Source organism: Leptonotus elevatus, chromosome 10, assembly GCF_054856555.1.
Source record: "Leptonotus elevatus isolate MCC_2025b chromosome 10, RoL_Lele_1.0, whole genome shotgun sequence".
Classification (NCBI taxonomy): Eukaryota; Metazoa; Chordata; class Actinopteri; order Syngnathiformes; family Syngnathidae; genus Leptonotus; species Leptonotus elevatus.
The window spans coordinates 23,107,834-23,124,502 of record NC_141248.1 but is presented as its reverse complement, the minus strand read 5'-3'; the positions used below and the strand labels follow the sequence as shown (position 1 = coordinate 23,124,502).

Genomic DNA, 16,669 nt, shown 5'->3' with positions numbered 1-16,669 from the left:
TCCCCCCGCCTCGCCCAGTCAGCAGTTTGCGAATCACCTCCATCAACATTAATGCCATAACGTGCCAGTTTTAGAGAGGGGCTACAAACAACTTTAATAACACACCTTGGCTTACAATTACTGCACACGTAATTTGCATACGCTATCAGCTCCACTTGCATATATAAATCCTTGCGCACGTGCTCTTATTTGTGCTTAAGTGTTTATCAAGCACGTATTCTTTTGTTGGACTTGAATTTCATCCTGGTAATTAACAAAAAAAAAAGAGGCCACCGGCATCACTTTGCTTTCTTTGAAGTCCATTTTGTTCGTCTTAAATGCGTTATGGAGCCCGGCGAGCCTGCCTGGGCTTCAAGCCTCTGAAAATCTAATTAATCACTACGCTGAGAGAATTACAGTTAACAGCAAAGCCAATAGAGGTGAGCCATGTCTGTAATTGCTGTATAATATTGAAGCATGACGCGGCGGCGCTGCTGAGATGTGAAAAATGCCTCGCCATCACTTTCTGACCCCTCCCGTCCCCCTTGTATGTGATTTCATGCAAATGTTCTGGTGGGGGGGGGGGGGGGGGGTAATGGCTTAGTTTGTGTAATGACTTTTTATGCTACTTTTTTTCTATCCAAGATGATAGCAGCCGGCCGCTACCTGAGGGACTCTAAGCATCACATGCATTCTCAAAGGTAAGAAATCTAATATTCGATGCAAGCATTTGATCTTCCTGCAGGTTTTATACATACTGTAGCTTGTAGATAGTTCCTATTAACGCCAGAGAAATGTGACTTTTTGAGTTTCTCACAAGTTCAAAGGCCTGTGGTGGTGTAAGAGAAAATTGAATACTTACTTCTATATAATAGTTACTGCTCATTAATTTAGATTTCCAATATTTTACTCCATCATAAGTGTCAGCAAACCAGCAATAGGGAATCTATTTTGTGATATTATTTTAATGTGCCAAGTTATCAAAAACATGTATTGACAGTACAATTTTATTATAGTACAATGAGCAATCCCCTTCGCTCCGGGCTGTTTTACTGGATTTTGACAGATTTTGCCAATCCCACAGAGTATTGTGATCTATTGCTATAAAAACATGGAACCTACCAAAAGAAAGATTAGAGTATCTTCTTTCATCAGAAAAAAATGTTTATTTGTATCTGTTTCCATTTTGCTGCAATTAGCATTAGAATATAGCTAAGTTTCATCATTATTCACATTCCTGTTGAAAACACTGTCAAAAAGAGCTTTTTGCAACATGGCCCTGGCTGATCTCTTATACGCTGCTGTCACCTGTTGGCTGTTTTTGTAATAACTGCCATTGCTTTAAGCCACCTCTTCATGTCAGAAGCTGCATCAAACCCTTCTGTTTGCTCTTGCATAAAACAATTGAAAGACATATAAATGTTTTTGGGAATGAAGGACAATAAAACGTATTTACACGTTTTGGGGTTTGAATGAGTTAACTTTTTCCCCACAAGAATGTACTTTTTTTTAAGTACATTGTGAGTACATTTGCTACCTCTGACATGTACCAACTATGTTGCATGCAAAAAAGATTGAAATTCATTGGCTAAATCCGGAGTCTCCAAACTACGGCCTAGAGGCCAATTGTGGCCTGCTGTCCATTTTTAGCGGTCCTTGGCATATGCTAAAAATCACTTTAGGCATGGCCTGCATGTTATTTTAAATAAATAAATAAATAATAATAATAATAATAAAATGAATGAATGAATGAAAAAATAAAAAAATAAATAAATAAATAAATAAATAAATAAATAAATAAATAAATAAATAAATAAATAAATAGGTAGGGGCGGACAGTGTTAGAAGTGGAGCTGTTGTTTGCTAATGTTTCTAGATATGCCCCCAAATATATATATATATATATATGTGGCGCTAATACGCAGTCGTACTATTTTTCTGTAAATCTCGCTTGGTGGAAAACGTTTGGACTCCCCTGCTTTACATGAAGGAATGTACACTGTGTACCTCTGGCGTAGTTGCCCGTGTTAACAAGCTCGCGCTTAACCCTCTCCAAGTTGCCGAATATAGAAAACTGAACGTGCGTCAAAGAGCTCCTTTCCGACAGATCAGCATGCTTGTTGGAATTCCACGACAAATGAAAGTAAGTACAGCCACCCATCAGGAGGAAAGTCCCAAGCGCTGTCGACGTGCCGCTGCTGACATCCCTGCAGTATATCGGTTAAGTCAGTGCGGTACATTATTTTTAATAAAAAAGCGCTCCATCTCCCCTTCGGTCAATCCATCACACTTTGCCCGCTTCTGTCAGAGTGCGGCGCGGCAGCAAACTTGGGAATGACTGATTGCCGTCTGAGCTGCGTCAAGGTGGAGAGCGCCAGCGTGCTTGTCATTCCTGTTCCCTTTGTGACCTTGCGTCCATTCTAAGGTGCACGTGGCCGCATGACTTTGAGTGTGAGGTCCGACGGCATCATTCTCAGCTGCCGCACCACTATTTAAGGAGAAAATAAAAAGTATGGCTCCAAACTTAACGGCGCTCTCACTCAATCATCTGTTGCCTATTTTTCACATCCCCGCACACTCCGAAAGGAATGTCGGTGCTATTTTAGAGATTTTGCTGATCCTATTAAATTTACTGACATACTTGGCTGAATAGAAAAAAAATCATCCAGGGTCAAGCTGATGTGCTGGGTGAGCTCTTCCTCTGTTTGGTTCGACAATGCAGTGATTCAGCAACATTTTGCTGATTGAAGCCAAAAATCTTGACCTTGTGCTATTGAGTGGTGAGTTTACAAAATTTGCAAAAAAAAAAAAAAAATCTATTTTACAAGTCTTTCATTACTTGACTTTAATCTGTAACATTTTTTTTTAAAAAAGTTACATTTCAAATGTGTTAGCCATTACACTACATACATCCGCTGATGTAGAAACGCATTCTCTATTCCAGTAAAATATATTTTAAGCAAATGAGGCAAATCGGGGGAAATAGCATTTTACACAAAATGCTGAAACCGTGATTGTGACGGAACAATGGTCTAGCGAAGCCACCGCAGCAAAAAAAATTGGGGGAAATGTTACCTTTCCAACGAAACCAAATTACCGAGATATGAGATTTTGTAAAGTGACATATTAAGATGAAACACCCTGATGAGTAGTGTATAACAGCCAATTTGGACCAGGCCGCAGCGGGCAGCACAGTTGAAAGAATAAAAAACTTACTATACTTCCGGTTATTTGATTAGCCGAGGCTTTAAAAAATATTTTATTTTGAAAAGTGACCGGATTCTCTCTGTTTACGACGGACTGAAGACGCATATCAAGATGCTGAGTCGCGTAGCGCTGATGCTAATCGACAAGTTAGCAAAATGAGTACAAAAACAGACCTTTGTTTGGAAAGTTTATTTGCAATGGAGAAAAGGCCCAGTGATAAGACAACAGAGGAGATTATGACCAAGAAGAAAAAGAAAGTTGCATGGACTTACAGCTACAGGTGATTCCCACGCATGCTGGCCCGCTCTGCTGCGAGCGGCTCTTAATTTGGTGAGTGAGCTCATGAACTTTAGAATTGTTCTGTGGTGCCTTGCTATGTTGGTGCATTTAAGGAGGGCATTGCTAATATAGTTACATAAAAATGTGGCTTCATTATTCATTCATTGTTATAACTACAAAATACCCCAGTTTTTGTGTTGCGCATATCATTCATAAGCATAAGCAAGCGTTGTTGTTACCCTTGTTTGTGCTGCTAGTACATGTACATAAAAAAAAAAACATGGCGGATTTGCGTTTGTTGTTGTAACCTTTTATTAATCAGCCGCCGAACAGCCAAGCCGCCCTTGAAATCAATCCTGAACGCAACAAGGAGCCAATAATGCAGGGCCTCTAAAACATTTTTAGGAAGATGAAAAAGAGTGTTGTGGTAATCATTGTGAGTGGAAACAAGGCGTGCACTGTGTGTTCTCAAGAGAGATGCATTGGAGGTACAAAAAGTATGGATGCGTTGGTGGGTTTACTGGTGAATCAGATCGATTGATGGATAAATGGAACAGTTGACAAAATCCACAGTTTGGATAATGGCTTTGTGCTTACGGTTTTCATTTTTGGTTCTGTATACAATGACTGTTAGAAAACCGAATGAAAGAGAGAGAGGAGACAATACCAGTTACAATGTGTTTTTTCACTCACATTTGACAAAGAAAGTTATCTTCAACTCTTCACCGTCACTAAAATGCAATCGGATATTTTGCACAAAAAGTGTCTTGTAAAATAGAAGAGTAAGAATGGCTCTTAAAAGTCCGAGATTTCAAAAATAATGTACTTTTACACCCACATTATATCTGTAGCCAGAGGGGGCAAATCCCGGTCCAGAAAGTAAAAACCCTGCCACAGTTTGGCTTTAGCCCGAGTTGCTAGCTAGCTAGCTCTCTAGCTAGCTCCCATGGTGCTCGTTTACCTGCTAGGGAGCTAGCTAGCTAGCTAGCTAGCACCTGGGGCTAAAGCCAAACTGTGGCAGGGTTGTACTTTCTGGACCTGGATTTGCCCCTCTGTCTGTAGCAGATTTTGAAAATGATCTCTATTTTTTTTATATTTAAGTTTCATTCTTAGGGCAACTTTTGATAGACAAATTGGCTATTTTTACTCCATATAATCCAACAATGTAATACCGTCCTTTGGTTAAATTTTTAATCAAAACCCAACGAATGAGATCACAGGGTTTAGTGCTGAAATGCATTCACATTGTGTATTATAACATTACATTTACAAAGTTTGACCAAATGACATTAAATCCAATGAGGGAACTTTTGCTTCACATCTCTCATTTATGTTATGCCATGTATTTTTTATTTTTTTTCCTCCCAGCGTCTTCTCAAGGTCTTGTGATCTCCTCTCGCTAGGAGACCAGACATAGTTTTCGATCCAGGATGTTGTAATGAATGAATAGATGTGCGGTGGCAGGGAGTCTGCGCGCGGTTTCAACTGACAGCTCGTCTTTGAAGGAGATCGCAAGCGCCTTGAAAGAAGATAGCATCGCATCAGTGGAGATTATGAAGTCGCGGCACTTTGCATCCCCTGCTGGGGGACTGCGATCCAGCTCCAGGCTACGGGACTCTCGGTGAGCGCTTTTTCTCGCTGCGTGCTGCGCCGAAATGAACACGCTGATACTGCAAGACCGAAAATACTTCAGAAAGTAAAAAACTACAGAAAGTGGCAGGGGGGGGGGGGCAGTTTTGCTTGGCTGATTGGGTTATTGATAAATATCTGCTGGTCTCACCTGAAAGCAGTTTTTCCACAAGCCATGTGAAGCATGCGGCATCCAAAAAGTTCAGAAAAGTTCTACTTCCGGCACCCTTAAACAATCCAAAATAAAGTCCGGTGAGGGTCACTGAAGATGAGATGTTTAATCATGCAAACACAACCAAAACATGAGGCAAAATTATTGAAAGATGCCCTCACATTTCGTTCTTTATGGTGAATCCTGGAAATGTCCATCAAACTTGACTCCATTATATGGAAACAAAGTTTTTGAAATTAGGGTTGCCCATCTGTCAAGAATATCTGCTTCTGATTACCTCTTCGTGACAGATTGAGATTATGATTCTGAATTAACTGAGGTCACTTCTGGTGTGCCTCAAGGGTCCATACTTGGCCCGAAGCTTTATCTTACTTTCATTCATGATTTATGCTCGGTATTGCGATTTCTGATTATTTTATTAATTATGAGACAGTGAAAGATCGTCTGAATATGTTCAAAAATGTTCGCTACCTTCGCAAGCATTCACCGCTCAGTGAGATACCAGCTTTGTCGGCCTTCGGATTCGGAAAAAGGCCGATGCCGATATTTGCCAAAATGCCAAATATCAGCACCAATAATCGTCCCGGCCGATAATCGGTAAAAAACCTGTAACAAAATACCATCACTCATGAAACACAGCATATTAAGAGGAGCTTGAGTTCATGTGGCATTACAGTAAAGGGTTCACATGTTTCAATGGTAAATTCGACATGAAGCTCAATATTTCTTCGAAATCTTCTTCTGCCTCAGTGAGCAATTTTGTGTGGAAATGATGCCAATTACAACTTTTTCTGTCCATACCATTGATTGTCAGACAATCTTTGAGAAGCATTTTTCCGCTCGTCAGTCTGAAAATGAGCAGCCGTCCATGGCTCCGCTTCCGGATCTGATTTAGCGTCTGATGTTAACGCGCGGCTGTTTGCAAATGAGATGTCCTCATTGCTGATTTAAGATCAGTTCATTTTTTAAAATTTATTTTTTGTTTTTTATGGTCTATGCTCGCTGGGACTGACTGCGCTTAGCGATTGCGGGCACCAGGCCACAAACCTGCCGCCGTCGTTATGCCGCAATTACAACACGCTGTGACAGTTGCGCCCTCGTCGCTCTGTGTGATGTCATGTTGATTTGGGCTTGAATCTTCCATTTGGGCACTTTTTGAAATGCCGCAAGGTGGCGCCAAAGGCCTGTCTAATAAAGAAAGTAGAGTAATTGTTTCACGGAAGTATGTTGAAGTGATACAGAACATTTTGCTTAAACTATGACTAAAGTCAATTCTAAATATTTCCAGGAGAGTGCCAATTATGTTTTTTTTTTTTTTACTTTACGACTGCACTAGCATAAGTTAGCGATATAGGCTAGCTGAGATGCATAATGCCTTGCGTGCGGAATCGGGTAACATGTCCTAGGAACCAAACTCTGTCCTAAGTCGAGGAATTTGAACAGCTTAGTAAAAAATGGAGTAACTTCATTTGTGGGGTCCCAACTCTAAATGTTTTCCTTTAATGAACTGTATAAAAATACATCCTTGTCATGGAATGAGGATGCAATGTATAATATACATATATATATATATATATATATATATATAGTAGGGGTGTCAGGCAGTTAAAATCTTTAGTGGAAGTTAATCGCATGACTTCAATAATTAACTCATGATTAATCGCTTATCTGTTCTAAATGTACCATAAAATGTTTTTTTTCCAAGTTTTCATATTCTTGTTAACATAGTTGGGAATAAATGTTAAACTAATTGAAATATGGCAGATTATTTTAGTCATTGATACAGTGATTTCATAATAATTTATATAATTGAGTTAACATTTTAAAAATGTACTTTAGTGTAAAAAAAACGAGTTAGTTTGTGTTGAGGTCATTTTCTGCCACTAGATGGCATAATTGCATATGCAAGACGTTGCTGACAGCTCAGTGCATTTTTCTTTTCATATTAAGAGCTACCTAATCTTAACATGAAGTAAGCACATTTTTAAAATTGTAAACTACAACATGACCCCAGTCTCCACAAATTATTATTATTATTATTATTAAAGTTATTAGAGCAAAATTTTGACGTGGGTCGTGGACGTGTCTGCTGCGTTGCGACTGAAATTCCCCCAGTACAGGCTTTCTAAGTAAGTGGCGGTCATTGAGCGTGTGTTAATAAAATTTGTGGCGTCAAAGGAACTTTACATTACCTCAAAATTAACACACTCATTTTGACACCACTAATATATATTAAAGATGACATTCTGATTGTTTTTGGACACCAGCACCGTGACCTTGAACAGAATAAGCAGTATTGAAAATGGATGGATCAACATGCATCTAAAAAAGTCAATTCTCCATAATACGTGCCCCTTTGAAATTCCTATTACGACATCACTTAAAAAAAAATGTTTTCATCTTTTAACCCTCTGACTGAAGCCATGAGCGAGATCGGCACTGCTTGTGATGGCGCTGCACAAACTACTCTGCCTTTTGTGTCGCTCTCACCTTCCAACACATTGTCCACACATACACACGCACATTCTGATTAACAGTGGATCCACTTCAAAGCAGCGGGTGCACTCGACACTCTCACCTTCTCCCACACTCAAAGGAAAAAAAAAAGAAAAGAAGAATCATGTGGAAAGCTTCAATATTGCACGGTCCACTTTGCTCATATGTGTTACTGAACTGCCATCGGTCTTGTCTGTGCTACTTTCAAACATGGCCGACATGACTGACTTGAAATTCGCACCTTAAAACATTAAATCTATAAATGATAACATGCGTTTCTTTTTTTTCTTTTTTTTAATAAATCAAATCAACCTTTAGTGATGGCATGCAATGTTATGCATTGCTCATTGTGTCACGATTCAAATAAATCAATTCATTGGGCCTGATTTAAAAAGTCTTTAAAAACATTAAATCTGTGAATCTACAAAATAAGGACTTGGCATGGACATGTCTTGAATCGATCTTTATAATTATTAAGTATTAAAAAATGTTGAAGTGCGATTTTATTAGGGATGTTCAATACCACTTTTTTTTAGACCGATACCAGTACAAGTATTCACTGATACTGAGTACCAAAACCTGTAGTACTTCTGACATATATATATATATATATATATTTGATTAACTGTGCAATTTAATAAAACACATAGAAATCCATGAGTTAAAAAAGACAGAATAAGCCAAAAGGCTATTTTCCATCTGTAATCCCCTGGCCATTATGTAAAAAAAGAAAAAAAAAAGCAATAAAATACACAAATATAAGTACAGCACAGACACGCGTAGTTAGTAAAAACCTCGGAGGTGACTAAATACAGTAACAAAAAGCTGTTACTTTCTAGAGACCTTTCTTTCTTTCTTTCTGATATAGATGCACCAAACTTTTGCAGTATGGCGCCAACTACTGTCGAGGAAGACTTACTTGAAGTCAGTTTTTTTTTTTTTTTTTGCCTTTATCATCATGACTGGTATCAGCAGCAACCACAAATATTTGATACCCTACAGTGAGGCCGGTATCAGCCCAATACTAATACCTGGTATCGGTATTTGCCTATCACTAGATTTTATGATTGAAAATACTAGTCTTAAATCTCAAAATAAATGAACTTTTTTTTTTTATCATGTAATTGTTAATTGATGACTCTCGTGATAACATCACACAATCACGATAGCGGAACCAACAAAACACTGATGTGGTCTTAGTTGGGACGCATAAATACGTTTTTTTTTTTTTAACATTTTGTCCTTCACTCCCCAAAAACGTATTTATAATTTTTTTTAATGGTTTTATTTTATTTTATATTAGAACATACACTTTGATGCAGCTTCTGACCTGAAAAGGTTGCTTATAGCAATGGTAGTTATTACAAAAAACGGCCAGCAGGTGGCAGCAGAGTATAAGAGATCAGCCAGGGCCATGTTACAACAAGCTATTTTTTCCCAGTGTTTCCAACAGATATGTGAATAATAATGAAATTTAGCAATATTCTAATGTTAATTGCTGCAAAATGAAAACAGATAGAAATATACTTTTTTTTCCTGTAGAAAGAAGAGACTCTAACCTTTTTTTTGGTTCCAGGTTTTTATAGCAATGGAACAGAATATTCTGTGGGCCTTGAAAAATCAGTCAAAATCCAGTAAAACAACTGGGAGTGAAGGGGGTTGCTTCAGTGAAAATGTCTGGGAGTGAATGAGTCAAGACCTGACTTCGGACTCCATGGGACATTGGGAAGGTGGTCCTGAATTTAATCTCAAATGGAACTAAAACTCTTTTAATTTCACATCCTGGTGTACTTTGAGACCAGATCATTTATTCAATATTCAGACATTTTAGTTTGTTGGTTTGCTGTGACATTTTTCTAATTATTATTATTAGTAGTAGGCTAATAATTTCTCTCTCTCTCTCTCTTTCTCTCTCGGTCTCTCTCTCTCCTCTTTTGTACCTTCCCTCCATCACCACCAGGGGCTTTTCTGTATAATCTAGCTGCGCCGAGAGCAGGTCGCCTCGTCCTGCGCCAGACGCGCGGCGTGGATGCAAAGACAGGAAGGGGGACGCACGCGTGGGTCTCTGAAGCCCACCACCTCACGGGATACCGTACACATTTGCCGCCTCCTCCGCCGCGGGAGAGGCTCACACATTCTCCTTTGGAGTCGGACGCTAAGGTAAGCAAGCACTTTGGCGTGCGCGTAAGGACGTTCGCGTGAGGAAAGGCGCGTGGAACACGTTTGCAACTTGTTGCCACTTGGATGTAAGTGCAGCTTGTGTGTGCGTCGAGGTGTTGTTAAAGGATGATAAATACATGAACGGCTACACAACTCTCACATGCACTTTAAGGCTGCACAAAGCTCCCGTCTTCTCCGTCTCTCTCTCTCTTTCTCTCTCTCTCTCCACACACACACGCACACACACACACATGCAGCGAGGAGCTCAAGTGTGTGTTGCGGCCACTTGATGCGCCAAACGGGATGCGTTTTGCTCGGCCAACTTGGACGCTTGCCACCGCGCGCTACTCGTCACCACAGCGGCCAAAAAAGCCGAGCAACAAAAAGCGACGGAGTGGAAAAGTCCGCGCATTAAGCGCGCAACTGGCTGGGTGTTGCATCAAAAATCGCCCTTGCGGAAAATGAGCAGGAAAGCAAAGCTGTCGCGTTGCTGCGCTGCGTGCTGTGCGCACATTAGCAAGCATAATTAGTCACATGTTGCAATTTAATGCGCTGCTGGTGTCATGTTTGATTATGAGGGGAAGAATTTTGGCAGCAGTCGTGACTGGTTCTTTTTAATTTTGCGCGGCTTGCTTGTATTGCTTCCGCTTGTTGTATCCATATAGTGGGTGACTTGCTTATATTGATGGTTATGACTTTTGACCTTGGTGGAGGTTACAAATCTGTTCAAGTACTCCATGCGCTCTTCAAGGGGTCATATATGTGCACTGTCCAGTAATGTGTGTGTGCTCGCTACTTAAGCTGAGCTAAGTGCTTTTCAGGGTTAAAAAAAAAAAAGTGAGTGAAATGTCCCCATATGAAGCCGATCGATGGCTGTAACTCTCCAATTAGGTGTGGGAATCCGTCAAAGAAAGCTTGGACCTCAGTGGAGGAAGACCGTGACCTTTTGTTGAACCTTGGTTTGAATGGGGGAAATTGGCTACTTGACAATTTAGACTCAGCAAGAAATATATATAACCATGTTAAAATGATGTCAAACTTTGGAGTTTGATATCATGTTAGAATCAGTGGTGTGGGCTGTAGTCCTTGCATGGAGAAGTGGGTATACTCTGCATTTTCCATTTTTTTTTTCCTTTTCCTTTTTTTAAGTAGTCCAGAAAAACGAGAAAAGAAAAATCCATCATTGGTACTTGCTCACAATAATAAAATGATCTGACTTGCCACACAAGCAGCTTGAAATGATGTCAAATGTATTTATTATGAGACAAATATACAGTATCAATACTGTTGTACAACAAGATTTCATGAACAAAAATAGTGAAAAACAATCACTACCTCTATATTGTTTTAGGCCAAATCTTAACTTATTTGTCCCCATTCTTGCGTTTTAACTTGTAACATTAACATGTATTTATTTTTGTTTTACTTGTTGTATTTTAGTATTGTAATGACTGTTTTTTATTTTTATTGTTGGTTTCACTAGATTTTATGTGTATGATAGTGAGCAGATCTTAATGTGGATTGGATTGGATAGCGACTACAAAACTAAAGTATCTTATGTAGGTTAGTGTGTAACCTGTGGCGCCTACACCGGGGATCGAACCACACCTTGAGCAAGTCTCCCGTGTATGAGCGCAAAGCGCTTCCTTTGAGCTAAAACTCAGAGCCGCTGTCACAGCTCACTATTTGATGGATTGTTTTCCTCGGCATGACCCGCCCTTCTCCTCCTCCGATTGGCTGAACAGTCCCCAAAGCTAAAGTTAGCCAATATAAAGGAAGGCAGACGTCATATTTTTGCCATCCTTGAGGGAAAAAAATGGCTCTCTGGGGAGATTTGGTGGGTATATACCAACATTGGTTAGAATGTCATTTTTAATTCATCACATCCATGTTAACTCATTTACTGCCATTGACAGCTATAGACGTCAAAAATTCATTTGAACTATTTCTATTAGTTTTCCACTTGTTCCACTTTTGTAATAAGAGTATGAAAACCTAAAAAAAATTAACATTTAGAACAGATATAAAATTAGTGATTAATTGTGAGTTAATTATTGAAGTAATGTGATTAATTACAATTACATGTTCCAATCGCGATTATTATTTTTTAATTGTAATTAATCGCACGACTTCACGAGTTAACTCATGATTAATCACAAATTTTACATCTGTTCTAAATGTACAATAAAAATCTTAAGTTTTCACACTCTTGTTAACAAAAGTGGAAAAAATATGTTAAACTAAGAAATAGTTCAAATTAATTTTTGACGTCTATAGCCGTCAATGGCAGTGAATGAGTTAATGGCTGCTAAGTGCTTATAGTGTTTTGTGTGATTTTCTACTAAATATGAAAGGTCACTTTGCCGAGATGAGGGTGCAAAATGCCATCTAAAGTTAGCGGAAATGTTACAGCATGTGACAGTTGCTGTTGTTTGAAATTGTCAGGTTTATGATGTGACAGCCTACTAACTTTGCGGTCTTATCGATGTGGCATTTTTCTGACATTCTTGTAAATGTCTGCATAAAATGCTAGTTTCACTTCACTTCCAAACCGAATCTTGTTTTATTGGACCGTTGGGTTAAGCAGTGTGTACATTATAGGAAGGCCATGTAGCAGTAACCCAGATGGCAGAAAAGGCCGATTGTAATTTATGTCGCACAAAAAAAAAAGAAAAAATTCCCGTAAGATGCTGCCAATTCCAAGGCAGGCCGTTTTCACGCTTGCCCACAAATCACATACACACGCAGGACGAATCTCATTTTCCTATAGCACTTATAATCGTATTCAATGTTTAATTCAATGTACTTTGTGAGTCTGCACACGGCAAGTCGGCAGATTTATGTCCTGGTCAGTAATACAAGCAGACGCGGCTCTCATGAGAGAGAAACAGAGAGAGGGAAGAAAAAAAAAATCATTTAAAGCAGCCCACAGTTGTGAAGACATTGATTATCGTTTACCAGGCTACAACATCAATGCCGCGTTAAAGGGGAGCTAGTAGGGGGGTAGCGCGAGAGAGAGCGACCAGGCCGCTGATAGACCACAGTGGCGTGGCAATAAGGATGACGGATACAGCGGTAAACCAGGTGGGACCCAGCAAGACCCCCACCAACCCACCCACCCGATTAAGCCTGCTAATTGATCCGGCGGACTGGCGGTTGGCCGGTTCACGCTCGGGAGAGCTTAGAGCACTCACGCGCAGTCTTCTCTTGACTTGTCGGTGGTCAGGGATGGTCAGCCCTCAGTCACTTCATTAGCCCCCCCCCCCCCTTCTCCCCCCCCCCCCTGCCCCCCAATACCCTCCCTCAGGGCACTCACTGCGTCAGCCCTATTAACTCTCAAGCCCTGTGATGGAATCGTTGGTGAGTGGGGGGAGATGGACTGCTGAGGGCTGCCCACCGGCGCCACGGTTGGTCCACCTGCATTGATTCCACGAGGCAAGTGGCAGGGGATTCTTGAGTCTCTTTTACGCTGGTCTGAATAAACAGAGCCGACACGGATATTGAGGGATGAAGTCCAGCCGTCCATTTTTTGATAGTGCTTGTCCTCATTGGGGGACATGGGTGAACGGAGCCCATCCCATCTTAGGTGAGAGGTCAATCGCAGGGATGTGCTGAACCTTGGACCCTTAAAGCAGACTCAACACTCTAAAAACAGTTGGGTCAAAAGTAACCCAATTATGCACCAAAAATGGGCCGATTCACTTTATGGGTCAATTTGCCCCAATTTTTGTGTTACACAAAATGACCCAATTTTTTTGACCCAAGTAAAGGATCTGACCAATATTTATGAGTTGTCTTACACCAAAAGACCCATTTCTTGACTTAAAGTTGGGTCAAATTGACCCAAGTAGAGGATCGGTCCATTTTTTATCCCACTGTTTTTAGAGTTAACATTCACAAAAGGAGCATAAAAATGTAATGAGCAAAAATTATGACGACTAAGAAAAAATTGACAAATATCAACCAATTTTTTTTTTAATTTTAATAATAATAATAAATGCCAGCTACATGGTTGACAAATTATTGAGAGGAATAGCACAAGACAAAATTCAAGGGCAAACAGCCAAAGAAAGATGCTAACTAAGAAGTATAAAAACAAAATATAAGACCTAATGAACTGAAATAGAGTGGTAGCTGTACACATTTTTGTGATACGAAACATCACTCAACAGGTTTTTTGGGTCATAATTACAAACAAAAATAACAGTCATGATCTCGAGCGATGGAGGCAACAAACTTCAAAACAAGCAGTAGTTAGCAGATAGTTCCCAACTTATTAAAAAGAGGCTAAAAGCTGTTTATTGCCACTCACTTGAAGTTTACTGGAAATCTAAACATGAAACAAGGAAAATTAAACATGCATTTCATCGAACCACATAACTTACAAAAGTCTAGCTAAATGCTAATGCAAAATGCCATAAATGGGCTAAAGACTATAGCATTGATGTATTTATGAACTTTCCTATGCTAGTACCAGATGTAAACCCTTATGGAGGTTTACTGTATGCATTTGAAATGTTACATAAGAATGCCATGCTGGCAAATAGTTCATCTACTGTACAGTTAAGTGAAGAAGTTAGCACGTAGCATAGCATAACTAGAAGTAGTTGATGCAGATCCACAGTTTTACGCTACATTCAGTATATTTGTACATGTAGAAGCTTCCAAATGAGTGGCCGTGGCGTTTGCAACATGCCCGGGCCAAGGTTACGTGTATCAAGATACACGTGCAAATAAAAGCTAACAATTTCCCACCATATGTTTAGTCTTCATTACTGACGCTGCAATCACGCTTTGATATAATGATAACGACATAATGGAACATTAGCATTTTCAAAGCAGCTTTAAGCTTTTCCGCATGATTGTAATGCATTTAAAGTATTAAAGAGGCGCGGGCCACCTGCCCTGCTGGTCAGTTATAAAGCATGCGAGTGACACTGTTGTGTAATTCCAACTACTGTATGCCAACAACAACAAAAAGAACAACAAGACGCGGCAGCGACAAGGATGGGACAGCTGCCGGGTCCATCTGTCCTTTGTGTGATACTGCAAAATCTGTTGCTAAGCGCTCGCTCATGTCTGACTTCCAACCTCCGCGCAGAACTCACAATGCACGCAATCTGACTCTCAGGCATTGATGAAATCATCCAAGGGCCATTTTATTGGAAACAAAAGCTACTACTATCTGATTTCTTCATCACTAAATAAAAATGTCACAATGTACTAAAAATATTCAAAAAAAATACTAATCTCATCTGAATTTAACTGCAAATTGTAATTTTAGATTTTTGAGAGCCACTGTAACTCATTCATCGCCCCGTTCTCGCCTATTTCCTTTTTACAAATGTACATTTCCTCGAGGCAGGAAAGCGTCACATCTCTGGGGACGAGCTCCCACATTCGCCCTCTGCCGCTCGGTCGGCTGCACGTGGCTTGCTTTTAGACCTCCCTGCACTGTGGACATGGAAGACCAACTGCTTTGTAAACAGGCACTTGCTCACCCGGACGTCATGGTTCACAGAGTTTCCTCCTCCTCCCGGGAGGAGGTACGCCGTAACTTTGCCGGAGAGCTCATGTTGTGGTGCGCTGCGTTTCTGCTTGGCTGCCATCTCGGACGGTGTGACGGCTGCCAAGGTGGGGCAGGTCATATCCATTTTAAACGCAAGAGTCAGGATTTCTTTTTTTATTTCCTGCGCTCCCAACTGATACTAACTTTAATTTAAGGGGGCCATATTATGGAAAATTGACTATTTAATGACCTGTATGCAAATAGTTGATTCTCCGAGTAGTTGTCAACTCTTCAAGTGTGAAATTAAGTTTTCCGCCTATGACATGATCAGCAAGGCTGGGTAAAGATCCAGAGCCCCTTTCGAGCAACACCCAGGATCCAGCGGCACACACTTGATTGCTTGGTGAAGTTGTTGACACCGTTTTTGGTGATGTGTGAGTGTCACATAGGAAGTACTGCCTTCATGAGGGAAAATGCTTGTATTGTCCTTATGGGCACTAACTAACCAACTAACTAACTAACCCCCATTGTCATGATAATAAAAGCCTGACCTTCCATTGGCCCACTAGTATAAGGGGTGGGGTCTCCAGTTGCTTACTTACACGGGAAAATAATATTCTGATCTACTTGAATAATTCTCTGGCAATATGAAGGGAAACACAAATTGCGCATTAGTAGTTCAGTCATGAATAACTAAGTCTGCTGCTGATGTCCGATGAACATCTAACATCGAACTCGCAGCCAGTTGGAGGAAGTGGAAGTGACATGCACGGTCAGATGCTAGCGACGCTAATTCATGTACGTGCTAACATGCCGACCTGATAAAAATCATTCTAATATGCGCGGATGTATTTGCAGGCCAATGCGCAAAACTGAGACTGCTAGTTTTGACGCTAGTCCCAAACACCCCACCAGAAGTGTCCTGGCTGGTCCGCCTGTATTATATAAATCACTATAGACAGCATCTGTGAATCTACCATTAAGATGAGGGCAAGGGGGATATGTTCCGGGTCCAACCAAACACAAACACAACACAACCAAAGTGTCTGACCAAACCATATAGTAAAGAAAGCTTGGTAGTTTAATGGTAACATGAAATTCTTAACACCATACAGTAGATGTGTTAACACACAGACGAGAGTATACAACATTACTGGTCTTCTATGTAAGATTTACAAAGCGGTTGAGAAAATAGATGGTGGATGGACTGCGGTCTACAGCTTTGTAGGGAACCTTCT

The 16,669-nt window shown here is 40.3% G+C and overlaps 1 protein-coding gene across 3 annotated transcripts in view; it reads left to right on the top strand.

The window, feature by feature from the left end:
• cdh22 (cadherin 22) overlaps nt 1-16,669 on the top strand; it is a 209,059-nt gene that overhangs the window by 51,670 nt on the left and 140,720 nt on the right. For 2 of the 3 annotated variants that reach the window (XM_086086392.1, XM_086086391.1), the window contains 2 exons: nt 625-680; nt 9,723-9,922. The gene's annotated coding sequence lies outside the window, so the exon portion shown is untranslated. Of the gene's footprint in view, nt 1-624; nt 681-3,332; nt 3,517-9,722; nt 9,923-16,669 lie in introns of those variants that run through there. The other variant, XM_086086389.1, reaches the window with a different exon arrangement.